Raw genomic sequence first — 14,819 nt, forward strand, 5'->3', positions numbered from 1 at the left:
ACAATGCTGTGAATGCCTGGAGATATATTGTCATCTTGAGGTTATAAAGCCCTTGCCAATTTATGAACATGATCTCTTGGGAAAAAAAAACCCAGTAAGCATGTATGGTTATTTTTCATTGCCAGTTACTGAAATCTGTACTGAAAAATACTAATTGAACATGAACTTGTAAAGTAAGTTATGTTTACATTAAACACCTTTAACGTTGCTAAATACTTTCTCTGTTGCAGTTAAATGAATACACATATATAATTCTTCAACTTTGTTTTTAAAGTTTCCCTTGTGCCTTTGTGGCATTTGACTTCCACTTTAATATAACACTTTTACTATTTTGGCCTCAACCAGACTTTATTAAATGAAACTGCCAGCAATCCATACTGAACATTAAGCAATACTACAACCTTGATTCCAAAACAATTGGGGTGCTGTGTAAAATCGACATAATCCAAATGCAATGATTTGCAAATCTCATAAACACACATTTTATTCACAATACAAAACAGAAATCAAATGTGTAAACTGGGAAAATTTAGTTTTAAGAAAATTTTAAGGTCATTTCAAAATTGATGGTAGCATCACATCAAAAAAAAAAGTTGGGATAAGGCCATGATTAGTGTAGCATGCCCTTTTCTTTTAACAATCTGTAAATGTCTGGGAACTGAGAAGACCAGTTGCTGACATTTTGGGAGAGGAATATTGTCCCACCCTTGCCTGATATAGGATTCTAACTGCTCAACCGTCCTGAGTCTTCATAGTTTTTGTTTCAAGATGCATCAAATATTTTCAATTGGTGAAAGGTCTGGGCTGCAGTCAGGCCGGTTAAGCACCAAAACTCTTCTACTACGAAGCCATGCTGTTGTCATAGATGCAGTATGTGGTGAGCAGTATGCTGTTCTAAAACATGGATATCTTTTAGCATTTATGGTGTCTTTGCAGATGTGCAAGTCACCCATTCTATAAGCACTAAAACCATCAGAGAAGCAAGCTTTTGAATTGAGCCCTGACAACAAGCGGAAAGGTCCCTTTCCTTTTTAGTCTGGAGGATGGGGCGCCCTTGGTTGCCAAAAATGTTAGATTTCTATTTCTCTCACCACAAAACAGTTTTCCTCTTTGCAACAGACAATTTTAAATTAGTTTTGGCCCAGAGAAGACGGTGGCGCTTTTGGATCATGTTCAGATATGGCTTCTTCTTTGCATGATAGAGCTTTAACTTGCATTTTTCGATTGGCAAGGCGAGGCAAACTGTGTTGACAGGGAATTTTGGAAGCATTTCTGAGTCCATGCGTTGATGTCTATCACAGAATGTTGCCTTTTTTTAATGCAGTGCCGTCTGAGGGCCCAAATATCATGGAAATCCAGTATTACATTTTGGGCTTGTCCCATGCGCATAAAGATTTCTCCAGATTCTCTAAATCTTTTGATATTATGTACTGTATATTATGATATATTTAAAGTCTTTGCAATTTTACTTTGAGGAACATTATTCTGAAATTCTTACAATCTGAAAATTTTTAGATGCAGCTTTTCATAGATTGGTGAACCCCTGCCCATCTTTACTTCTGAGACACTGAGAATCTAGAAGATGCTCTTTTTATACTCATAATAATAATATAGTCATAATGCCGACCTGTTGCCAGTTAAACTAATTAGTTACAAAATGTTCGTCCATCTCTTCCTTGTTACCGCTTACTGTCCCAACTTTGAGACATTTTGCTTCCACCGATTTCAAAATGACCTTATTTTTTTTTTCTCTTAAAATGGTACATAAAATTCGGGTTTGTGAGATTTGAAAATCCTTGCATTCGGTTTTCATGTAGATTTTACAAAGCATACACACGTTTTGGATTTGGGGTTGTATATTAGATCACATCATGGAGGAATGGGCTCGATGAATACAAACTCAGTATTTCAAGACTCCCCACTATATTATTGGCTGGAAAAGAATCTTACTGAGGCTAGGTTCACATTGCTGCGATCAGATTTTGATCCGACTTTCAGTGCATTTGTGATGCAACTTGGATGCTACTTTGATGTGGTTTGCATATTCTATGGTGCCACAATTATACTGGAATCGCACCAAAGTAGCACAGGACCCTTTTCCAAAATCACAATGCGCTGCAATGATGTAAACAGGCACCATTGAAAATTCCATTGTCACGCGATTCTGTGCGAATCAAGCCACAACTGAAATCACACTAGTGCGAACCAGGCCTAAAGGTACACTACAGTCCAGCATGACATTATTCTTTTTTTTTTTTTTTAAATGGCTCAGGGAACACACTTCTCTTGAAGGTTGTCTTTCTTTTAAATCCTGGGATCTGTATTGTTAGGCCCCATGTACACAGGACGCTGCTAAACATACGTTCAGAGGCAGTTGAATGCTTTTTTCAACTGCCCCTGAACTCATGTAATGTTATCCTATGTGACCATGTACACAGTCTCGTTTATTGCCATTTTTAGGCAGTTGCGTTTAACAGCGTTTCTTCTAAAGCAAAAAAAATGGGTTCAGACGCCGAAGATTTCCACGTTTCAGACGCCAAATGAGTCTAAATGCGACAAACCGCATTTAGTTTATAGCAGTTTTTTTTTTTTAACCCATTTTTTTAGACAGGCTTCTAAACACAAACTCGGTAAAATGCTGCTAAACACGGCATGTAAATGTGGCAAAACGGGCATTTTAAACATGGGTTACTATCTGTCAAGTTAAATCATTCAGGAGAGGTTGTAAAAACGTCCCGTGTACATGAAGCCTTAGGGGGGGCTGCTCTGTTATTTTTATGTGGCTTACATCATGCACTACCCTGCCCACATACATTGGAACACAAGAGAAATCCTTATAAGAAGAGACTGCAACCTTCATTGTAATTTTATAAAACTTAATTCAATGTATATGTCCAGGCATTTACCCAAATTTACCAAAACGCCTCCCTCTACCTCTCTGATCTTTTACCTTGTTCCTCTAATTAATACACATTTTATACACATCCCCAGAACTATATTTCCCAAGGGCCCTTCTCTACACACCAGCGGCATTGTTTCACTGAGAGAGAAACAAATGTACTCTTATGTATTGAGGGGTGGGTTTAGGGATAAACCATAATCCTGCAGAGCTGACAACACTTGTTGAGGTGTTAGTGCAAAAAAGGCACTTTGTTGTCAGCCCAGACAGGAATTTAGGACCAGAGTGGAATTATGGAAGATCAACAGTTTTTCTCTACAGACATTTTTTTTGCTCTGAGCCCTTGTACACACGGTCGGAGATTCCGACAACCAAATCCGTCGGAGTAATTCTGACGGATTAATTCCGGAAGAGGTCCGGAAGTGATGTTGCATACACGGGTCGGACTAAGTTGTCGGAAAATCTGATTGTACATAACATGGCGTTATTTCGTTAGGACGGGACTATGTTCAGGCTAGTAGCCAATAGCTTTGGTCTAGGAATTTGATCTGAGCATGCATGGCACTTTGTCCATTGGAGTAGGCTACACATGATCAGAGTATGTCCGATCGGAGCATTTTATCGGAAAATTTTACCGGCAAGTTGGAAAAGTTGGTCCGTCCGATATTCCAACGGAAACAGTCCGATGCAGACCACACACAGTCGGAATATCCGAAAAAACGGTCCGATAGGATACATTCCGTCGGAATCTCCGACCGTGTGTACAAGGGCTTACATAAACTTTAATCGCAGTTAAATATCCCTGCACAGTGACTTTGTGCGGTGATATCTGAATGATGCCTGTAGCTACAGGTATCATTCAGATATCAGCTTTTTCAGCCGGCGATTCCCTACACCATAAGAATGATCATAGCGGCTGTTCCACTGCTTGATTGTTCTTACAGGAGGTGAGAGGGGATATCCCCTCCCCCGCTGCCCTCTGGTGCTTCTACCGACTTGCCAATACGATCACAAGCCAGAATCGTTTTTTTATTTTTTTATTTCAGGCTTTCCAGCCTAGAGGTGAGATGTGGGGTCTTATTGACCCCATATCTCACTGTAAAGAGGACCTGTCATGCCATATTCCTATTACAAGGGATGTTTACATTCCTTGTAATAGGAATAAAAGTGATCAAAATTTTTTTGGGGGGGGAAAAAGGTGTCAAACTAAAATAAAGTAAAATGAACAATAAAAAAATTAAAATTTTGACCCCTTGCCACCGCGCATATGCAGATGTGCGTACTCGGCTTCCGGGGGTTATACCGGGATGATGCCCGCACCTGCAGGCATCATCCTGGTACCGTTTTTCAGAGCGGGCGATTGGCTTTCCAGCCATATCCATCGGCTGTTATGCCAGAGGAGTTGGAGAGGACTATTCTAGCACTAGAACTCCTCTGTAATTCTAACCTGGTAACCGGAAAAAAAAAATTAAAGCATGGCCTATTGAGATTTTTAGGTACACTAGTTTGTCGTCATTCCACGAGTGCGTGCAATTATAAAGTGTGACATGTTTGGGATTTATTTACTTGGCCTAACATTATCTTTCACATTATGCCAAAAAAACTTGAACCCGTGCCCATCAATGCAGCTTCACCCGTATCCATCAATGCAGCTTCACCTGTGCCCAACAATGCAGCCTACCTGTGTCCATCAGTGCTGCTTCACCTGTGCCCATCAATGCAGCCTACCTGTGCCCAATAATGCAGCCTATATGTGTCCATCAATGCTGCTTCACCTGTGCCCAACGGTGCTGCTTCACCTGTGCTCAACGGTGCTGCTTCACCTGTGCTCAACGGTGCTGCTTCACCTGTGCCCAACGGTGCTGCTTCACCTGTGCCCAACGGTGCTGCTTCACCTGTGCCCAGCGGTGCCGCTTCACCTGTGCCCAGCGGTGCCGCTTCACCTGTGCCCAGCGGTGCCGCTTCACCTGTGCCCAGCGGTGCCGCTTCACCTGTGCCCAGCGGTGCCGCTTCACCTGTGCCCAACGGTGCCGCTTCACCTGTGTTCAACGGTGCTGCTTCACCTGTGTTCAACAATGTCGCTTCACCTGTGTCCATCAATGCAGCCTACCTGTGCAGGGGGAGAGAGGAGAGGAAGAGGATTGCCGCACGGATTATAAGAATGCAACTTCACTGTAACAGCTTTAATTTCAATTGCCATGTGTTCCCACCGCTCGCCGTCACACACAGCTCCGCCTTCTGGCCCAGGGACTATGATGTATGTCCGACATCTCAGGATTGGACGGGTGTTCTGTCTATCAAAGTACCCGGGCCAGGAGGCAGGGCTGTATGCGACGGTGAGCGGTGGGAACACGCGGCAGTTGAAATTAAAGCTGTTACAGCGATGTTACACACTCTGATGGTCCGGCTGGCTCTCTTCCTCTGGGCGATCACTGGGAGAAGAGCTCCCATTCAACCCTGCTCACTCGCTCACCCCCCCCCCACACTCTCAGGCAGCCCACGCTCGCCAGCCCTCATTTTCCACTCCCAAAATGCGAGTAGGAGAGTAGAAAATGTGAGGGCTGTTATAGCGTTTACAATTGTAACACAAGTCATATTGTAATGTTATTAAAAATGACCTTTCCTTTTCAATCTGCAATGCTGTAATCCTCTGTAAAATGCAATGCAATATGGTTACCTGGGGGCATTCTGTACACAGATACTCCCAAAGCAAATCACATCTAAAGGGATGCAGACAGTGCAATTTTCCTCATTAGAGCCCTGCAGGTGCAGCAGCTGATTGATAATTATAAAACCACTCCCATACAGTTTAACTAAACACAGACAAACAAACATATTTCTCCAGATAACGCAAAGTAGGAATCTGCAACAACATTTGCAATGTAAATAGATCACCCAGAGGGGAATATTTTTTTCTCAACAAAAGTGAAGTTACTCTTTAATGTTTTATACAAAAAAGGATGGGACATCTGTGCACAGAGTTGACATAACTGAAACCTGTTATTGTTCAGTGTGACCAATCATCATTCATGTTTTATTCTCTGGGAAAGTGAACATTGATTGATCACTATAGGCAGCAACGCCCATTTTAATTTGTTTATAAATAGACAGGCTGTTATTTACTATATAAGGTCCTGCATTGCATTTAATCATATATGTGTGTTCATTATAAAGTGCACTTTCACAGTTATTACTGTATATTAAAGAAATTGTAAATAATGTACATAAATGATGTTTGCCAGGTGCAGTGACCAATAGCAGCTAATCAAAGCAAATATATTCTGTTAAATGAAATCTGATAGATTGCTTGAGTTAATGCACCTTGGATATCTTTGTTGTTACATGGCCTTATCAAGAGTTTGTTCTTTATATCTTGGAGCTCTTCGGCTGTGAGGGTGGGGCTTATTCCATATTTGGAGATTGTCGCTTCGAATTTTGTCAATTTTGGTTAAATCTTGTTGGCATTTTTATACATTGTAGTATATTTACTGAAGGAGTAGTGCATGTTCACGTTCCAAGTGAATTTTAATTTCCCCTAGGCTAGCCATACATGCATGGTGCTGAACAAGATAAATTGAATACCTTCTTCCATCTACATACCTCGCAACCATCCCAATTGTCTGAAATTGTCCGGGATTTGAAGTTTCGGTGTCCTGGTGAATCAAGGTTAAGTCCCGGAGTAGAGCCCAATGTCCAAAAGTTCCCCCGAGCACTTTTCTGATCCCCTCCTCTGCCCCATCTTCTAGCACAAGTCCACTCCCCTCTCAAAGCAATCCCAAGTACATATCTGACCTCTCTCCACCCCACCATTTGGCACAAGTCCTCTCTGCTCCCAAATTGCCCCCTCAGTATCCGTTTGTCCGCCACTCTACCCCACTTTCTAGCACAAGTCCTCTACCCTCTCAAAGCGACCCCCCCCCAGCACATATACGAAGCCTGGGCTTTGTTTAAACATGCCCTTTAAGCCCCTCCCACTGTAAAGCTTGGCCAAATCCACTTTTCTGCAGGGCCTCTACCTCCCAAAAGTGTCCCTTATTCTCAATTTGAAAGATGGGAGGTATGCGCCAGTGCTACACAGTGTGAATGGAAGAATATCCCCTGGCTCTTGTATTCAAGCAGTTGCAATGCCTGTGTCTGTTTAAATACCCGAACATTGACTGCATCTGACTGGATGCAGTTGTCACTGTTTGCCAATTTTCTACCTGGCTCCTTTAATTTTTTAATTACAGTTTGTCGAGGTGATGCCACTCACAGCCTAAATTCCAGTTGAATCAGCAGGAATTGCACAACATTTGAGCAGTGTATGGTCAGCTTTAATGAATGAGGAACAACAATGCTTTGAAAAGAATAACCAATCATGTGCAAGGAAAGTTTAAAAACAGGATCTTTGCTTGCACCTCATTCACTAAGCTAAGTGAAAATTTAGCTTAGTTTACACTGAGTAGTCTTGCAAAGTGAATTTTCAATTTGTTACACCTCAGTGATCAAGATAAGTGAAAATGTAGTGCGTAAAGTAAAAATTCACGTTGAAAGTGAACGTGTACCTATGTGACTTGCAGAATAAATTACAATTAAAGGCTGCAAGTTGAATTGAACAAACTGTGCTAGTCATGAATTCTCTTTAGTCTTTAGTTTTATCTAGGCCAAACTATATAAATATATGTGTGTGTATGTATATGTATGTGTATATGTGTGTGTATATATATATATATATATATATATATATATATATATATATATATATATATATATATATATATATATATATATATGTATATGTGTGTGTATGTATATGTATATATATATATATATATATATATATATATATATATATATATATAAATTATAGTATGTATATATAATGTATATGTGTGTGTATGTATATGTATGTATATATATATATATATATATATATATAAATTATAGTATGTATATATAATGTATATGTGTGTGTATGTATATGTGTGTGTGTATATATATATATATATATATATATATATATATATATATATATATATATATTATGTTCTTTGTGCCTTTTAGGAGCAGCATCTTGTGTGTTGCCCACAATATCAATTTATGCTTCATGTGCCATTTTTATAATGCAGGCATAACGTGAAACCTAACATCTTACTCTGCTACATAGAAATGAAGAGTAATGCCCTGTACACACGGTTGGACTTTCTGATGGAAAATGTGTGACCGGATCTTGTTGGAAAATCCGATCGTGTGTGGGCTCCATCTGACTTTTTCCATCGGAATTTCCAACACACAAAGTTTGAGAGCAGGATCTAAAATTTTCCGACAACAAAATCCGATCGTTTAAATTCCGATCATGTGTAGACAACTCCGACGGACAAAGTGCCACGCGCGCTCAGAATAAATTACGAGACAAAAGCTATTGGCTACTGTCATCTTTATTGTCTCATCGTACATGTATATGCAAGACAAGTTTGGGCCAAAATCTGTTGGAAAAAATCAGACGGATTTTGTCGTCAGAATGTCAGACCGTGTGTACAGGGCATTAGGCTTCATGTACACTAGCCTAAATTTACAGTGGCCATGGAAAAACACAAAATCGTGCCCCGGTTAATACTTTCCTTTCCTGATTGCGATTCTTCCGCATTTAGGAGGGGAAGGTTGAAGCTCACCTAACTGCAGCAGCTCCTAAACTCTTGTAAAAGACAATGTGGCACATAGGGGATTATTTACTAAACTGCATGGTGCAAAATCTGGTGCAGTTCTGCAAAGAAACCAGTTAGGTTCTAGGTTTTATTATCAATGCTTAAATAAAAAATCTGAAGTTAGAGGCTGATTGGCTACCATGCACAGCTGCACCAGATTTTGCACTGTGAAGTTTTAGTAAAACGACCCCATAGGCTTTTATGGAGCTGAGTTAAAAAAAAAAAAAAAAAAAGTGTAGCCAGTGTAGGCTAGTGTAGATGAAGCCTAATATGTTCGGAGTGCCATTACTTGGCCACCGATCAAAACTCGGCATTTGTTGTTGTGATTTGTTACAATGGGTTACAGCACATTTTTACATAATCGTTACTAGTGATGGCCGAACGGTTCGCCCGGCGGTCGTTTCGCGGCGAATTTCCGACATTCGCGGTCCGCACGTTCGAACGCCTTTTTCCGTCGTTCGCCGCGGCGGACTTACGTGTTTAATGTATACAAGAACTTTAACCTTTGGTGACACGTTTATCATGTGATACAGGACAGCCAATTGAGACATGACAGCACATGGACACTTGTACATTCCCCCTAACCTATAAATACACCCGATCCGGTGGCCATTTTACATTCTTTCTTCTGTTAAGATAGGGACAGGTTCCTGTGTGGAGTAGGGAGAGATAAACCACTAGCTATTTGGTACACAAAAGTTCTTTTCAGGACTGGTATAGGTGTTAGGTGTTGATAGGTTTGCTGTGCTGCTGATTCTTGCAGCAGCCTGAGTGTCTTTTGTTAGTTTAGAGAAAGGGAAAGGACGGTGTATGCTACAGGGACAGCCAGATTAGTCTTTCATCATCATCATCATCATCATCATCATTAGCTGTTACTATCAAGGTCCACAAAAGAGCTGTTCCAGTAACCACTAATCGTTCTCTTTTTTTGCCAATTTGTATAGGGACAGGAAGGAAGCAGTGTTGTCAGGCAGTGAGGGTAATTTTAAAGACTTGCTGTTATTATTAGTTCCACAAAGGTTCTTTTCAGGACTGGTATCAGTGGTACAGTAATAGGCTTGTACATGTATAATATTCTTTCTTCCAAATATAGAAAGGATATTATACTTGACTGCTGCCCTTCTGCTGCAGTCTGCTAAACATTCACAACTCACTTGTTCCACAAAAGTTCTTATAAGGACTGGTAACTTGGTATAGGGTGCTACGGTACATAGGCTTGAGTGCGGTACAGTCTGCTGTTCTGTAAGGACCGCTATCGGTCCACAATAGATAGGGTTGACGTGCACCACTGCTGACCGCTGCCCTATACTGCAGCAGTCCTTCAGCGGTATAGGGACTGACGTACAGTCTGCTAATCACTAACACACAACCTGCTTGTTCCACAAAAGTTCTTATAAGGACTGGTAACTTGGTATAGGGTGCTACGGTACATAGGCTTGAGTGCGGTACAGTCTGCTGTTCTGTAAGGACCGCTATCGGTCCACAATAGATAGGGTTGACGTGCACCACTGCTGACCGCTGCCCTATACTGCAGCAGTCCTTCAGCGGTATAGGGACTGACGTACAGTCTGCTAAAAACTAATACACAACCTGCTTGGTCCACAAAAGTTCTTATAAGGACTGGTAACTTGGTATAGGGTGCTACGGTACATAGGCTTGAGTGCGGTACAGTCTGCTGTTCTGTAAGGACCGCTATCGGTCCACAATAGATAGGGTTGACGTGCACCACTGCTGACCGCTCACCTATACTGCAGCAGTCCTTCAGCGGTATAGGGACTGACGTACAGTCTGCTAAACACTAATACACAACCTGCTTGTTCCACAAAAGTTCTTATAAGGACTGGTAACTTGGTATAGGGTGCTACGGTACATAGGCTTGAGTGCGGTACAGTCTGCTGTTCTGTAAGGACCGCTATCGGTCCACAATAGATAGGGTTGACGTGCACCACTGCTGACCGCTCACCTATACTGCAGCAGTCCTTCAGCGGTATAGGGACTGACGTACAGTCTGCTAATCACTAACACACAACCTGCTTGTTCCACAAAAGTTCTTATAAGGACTGGTAACTTGGTATAGGGTGCTACGGTACATAGGCTTGAGTGCGGTACAGTCTGCTGTTCTGTAAGGACCGCTATCGGTCCACAATAGATAGGGTTGACGTGCACCACTGCTGACCGCTCACCTATACTGCAGCAGTCCTTCAGCGGTATAGGGACTGACGTACAGTCTGCTAATCACTAACACACAACCTGCTTGTTCCACAAAAGTTCTTATAAGGACTGGTAACTTGGTATAGGGTGCTACGGTACATAGGCTTGAGTGCGGTACAGTCTGCTGTTCTGTAAGGACCGCTATCGGTCCACAATAGATAGGGTTGACGTGCACCACTGCTGACCGCTGCCCTATACTGCAGCAGTCCTTCAGCGGTATAGGGACTGACGTACAGTCTGCTAAACACTAATACACAACCTGCTTGGTCCACAAAAGTTCTTATAAGGACTGGTAACTTGGTATAGGGTGCTACGGTACATAGGCTTGAGTGCGGTACAGTCTGCTGTTCTGTAAGGACCGCTATCGGTCCACAATAGATAGGGTTGACGTGCACCACTGCTGACCGCTCACCTATACTGCAGCAGTCCTTCAGCGGTATAGGGACTGACGTACAGTCTGCTAATCACTAACACACAACCTGCTTGTTCCACAAAAGTTCTTATAAGGACTGGTAACTTGGTATAGGGTGCTACGGTACATAGGCTTGAGTGCGGTACAGTCTGCTGTTCTGTAAGGACCGCTATCGGTCCACAATAGATAGGGTTGACGTGCACCACTGCTGACCGCTGCCCTATACTGCAGCAGTCCTTCAGCGGTATAGGGACTGACGTACAGTCTGCTAAACACTAATACACAACCTGCTTGGTCCACAAAAGTTCTTATAAGGACTGGTAACTTGGTATAGGGTGCTACGGTACATAGGCTTGAGTGCGGTACAGTCTGCTGTTCTGTAAGGACCGCTATCGGTCCACAATAGATAGGGTTGACGTGCACCACTGCTGACCGCTCACCTATACTGCAGCAGTCCTTCAGCGGTATAGGGACTGACGTACAGTCTGCTAATCACTAACACACAACCTGCTTGTTCCACAAAAGTTCTTATAAGGACTGGTAACTTGGTATAGGGTGCTACGGTACATAGGCTTGAGTGCGGTACAGTCTGCTGTTCTGTAAGGACCGCTATCGGTCCACAATAGATAGGGTTGACGTGCACCACTGCTGACCGCTCACCTATACTGCAGCAGTCCTTCAGCGGTATAGGGACTGACGTACAGTCTGCTAATCACTAACACACAACCTGCTTGTTCCACAAAAGTTCTTATAAGGACTGGTAACTTGGTATAGGGTGCTACGGTACATAGGCTTGAGTGCGGTACAGTCTGCTGTTCTGTAAGGACCGCTATCGGTCCACAATAGATAGGGTTGACGTGCACCACTGCTGACCGCTGCCCTATACTGCAGCAGTCCTTCAGCGGTATAGGGACTGACGTACAGTCTGCTAAACACTAATACACAACCTGCTTGGTCCACAAAAGTTCTTATAAGGACTGGTAACTTGGTATAGGGTGCTACGGTACATAGGCTTGAGTGCGGTACAGTCTGCTGTTCTGTAAGGACCGCTATCGGTCCACAATAGATAGGGTTGACGTGCACCACTGCTGACCGCTGCCCTATACTGCAGCAGTCCTTCAGCGGTATAGGGACTGACGTACAGTCTGCTAAACACTAATACACAACCTGCTTGGTCCACAAAAGTTCTTATAAGGACTGGTAACTTGGTATAGGGTGCTACGGTACATAGGCTTGAGTGCGGTACAGTCTGCTGTTCTGTAAGGACCGCTATAGGTCCACAATAGATAGGGTTGACGTGCACCACTGCTGACCGCTCACCTATACTGCAGCAGTCCTTCAGCGGTATAGGGACTAAGAGTTTTGTCACAGGGTCATTTAAAAAATGACATGCAGAGGAAGAGGCAGGCCCTTCCGCAGGGGTGGTAGGGGTAGGGCAGGAGCAACAGGCTTGAGCCAAAGTGGGAAGTTGCAGAAGGTGCGTTCAATTACTTTAAAGGATGCACCAGACTTGGTTGAGTGGCTCGCTCAGCCTTACTCTTCTGCACCCTCCTCATCCTCTCGATCTGCACCCTCTTCTTCACTCTCTGCTATGTGCACCCCCAAAGACACTACCACCAACAACACGACCACCACCACCACCACCACATACCTTCCGCTTGAGTCACTGGAATTATTTTCCGATCCATATCAAGAGGACATTTCTGATGCGCAGCCACTCTTGGTATTGGATCAGGAAGAGGAGGTAGCAACAAGCGCTACTCAGCAGTCTGACGCCAGTACCCAGATCAGCCCAAGGAGGAGGTTGGTCCCCGGTGTTGCTGCCTACTCCGAGATCTCTACTTATAGCGGTGGGGAAGGTGACGTTGATGATGACGTGTCTAGTGATGTCACGTGGGTGCCCACAAGAGAGGAAGAGGAGGGGAGTTCAGAGGGAGATATGGACCAGCAGATAGGGAGGAGAAGCAGCAATGACTTACATTGCACAGCAGGGACAAAGCAGACTGCAAATGTATCAGGAGCGAGTCATCGACCATGTACGGTCACATCTGGCGCTCCCAGGACACCGGCACATGGCTCCGCAGTGTGGGCTTTTTTTAACGTGTCCGCTGCTGACAATAGCGTTGCCATCTGCAATCTTTGCAGTCAACGCGTTAGTCGCGGTAAGCCCAATACTCACCTAGGGACGACCGCCTTAAGAAGGCACATGAGCAGCCATCACCGAGCCCAGTGGGAGCAACGGAACACACAAAGCCACACTGCAGGCTCTCACCGTCCAGCCTCGTCTTCTACTTCTCCTTCTCCTCTCTCCTCACAATTGTCCTCCACTCCACCTTCCATCACGCCAAGCTCACATTTTTCTGCAAAAAGGCAGGCTTCCGTGGGCCTAATGTTTGAGCGTAAAAAAATGATGATGCCGGATAACCCTCTTGCCCAACGGTTGGCGGCTGGCTTGTCAGAACTCATAGCCCGCCAACTACTGCCATATAAACTGGTGGACTCGGAGGCCTTTCGCAAATTTGTGGCCATTGGAACACCACAATGGAAGGTCCCAGGAAGGAAGTATTTCTCAGAGAAGGGCATCCCAGAGCTATATGGCCATGTTCAGCGGCAAGTGAATGTATCTCTGGCACACAGTGTCGGTGCCAAGATACATCTGACCACAGACACGTGGTCTAGCAAACACGGGCAGGGAAGGTATATCAGTTTTACTGCCCACTGGGTGAACCTTCTGACGGCCGTCAAGCATGTAACCCGTGGCACCCGTGTAGATTTGGTTTTACCGCCACGGATTGCATGCAGGCCTGACTCTTCTTCTCCTCCTCCTACTCCATCCTCCTCCCTCTCCTCCTCAGCTGCCTCCTCCTTTTCCGCTGCTAGCGTCTCTTCCACTGCACCGCCCAAGCTCCCCAGAACCTATTCCACATGCCAGGTGAGACGTTGCCATGCCGTGCTGCGTCTGTTGTGCCTGGAAGCAAAGAGCCACACTGGCCCGGCACTCCTTTCAGCTTTGCGTTCACAGGCAGATGAGTGGCTAACACCGCTCAATTTGACAGTTGGTAAAGTGGTGTGTGACAACGGTGCCAATCTGCTTAGCGCATTGAAACAGGGCAAAATCACGCACGTGCCGTGCATGGCACACGTCTTAAACTTGGTCGTGCAGCGATTCCTTGTCAAATACCCTGGGGTCCAGGACATCTTGCGGCAGGCAAGGAAAATCTCGGCCCATTTCAGAAGATCTTACACGGCCATGGCTCGCCTTGCTGACATTCAGCGGCGACACCATCTGCCGGTCAGACGTCTTATTTGCGATTGCCCGACGCGATGGAACTCAACCTTCTATATGCTTGATAGGCTGCTCCAGCAGAAACGTGCAGTTAACGTCTACCTGTATGAACTCTGCGAAAGAAACGGTTCTGGGGAGCTGGGTTTTTTTTCACCGCGCCAGTGGCTGCTCATGCGCGACACATGCAGACTTCTGCGGCCATTTGAGGAGATCACCAAACTGGTCAGTCGCAGCCATGGCGCCATCAGTGACATGGTACCTTATGCCTTCTTTCTGGAGCGTGCATTGCGTCGTGTCATTGATCAGGCTGTGGAGGAGCAGGAGCGG

The 14,819-nt window shown here is 44.2% G+C and overlaps 1 protein-coding gene across 2 annotated transcripts in view; it reads left to right on the forward strand.

Moving 5' to 3' along the window:
* Positions 1–14,819, forward strand: part of KLF12 (KLF transcription factor 12) — a 271,940-nt gene that overhangs the window by 224,821 nt on the left and 32,300 nt on the right. The gene's annotated exons all lie outside the window — the stretch shown is intronic.

This window comes from Lithobates pipiens, unplaced genomic scaffold, assembly GCF_037356315.1.
Source record: "Lithobates pipiens isolate NorthernLeopardFrog02 unplaced genomic scaffold, aLitPip1_a1.2 Scaffold_16, whole genome shotgun sequence".
Lineage (NCBI taxonomy): Eukaryota > Metazoa > Chordata > Amphibia > Anura > Ranidae > Lithobates > Lithobates pipiens.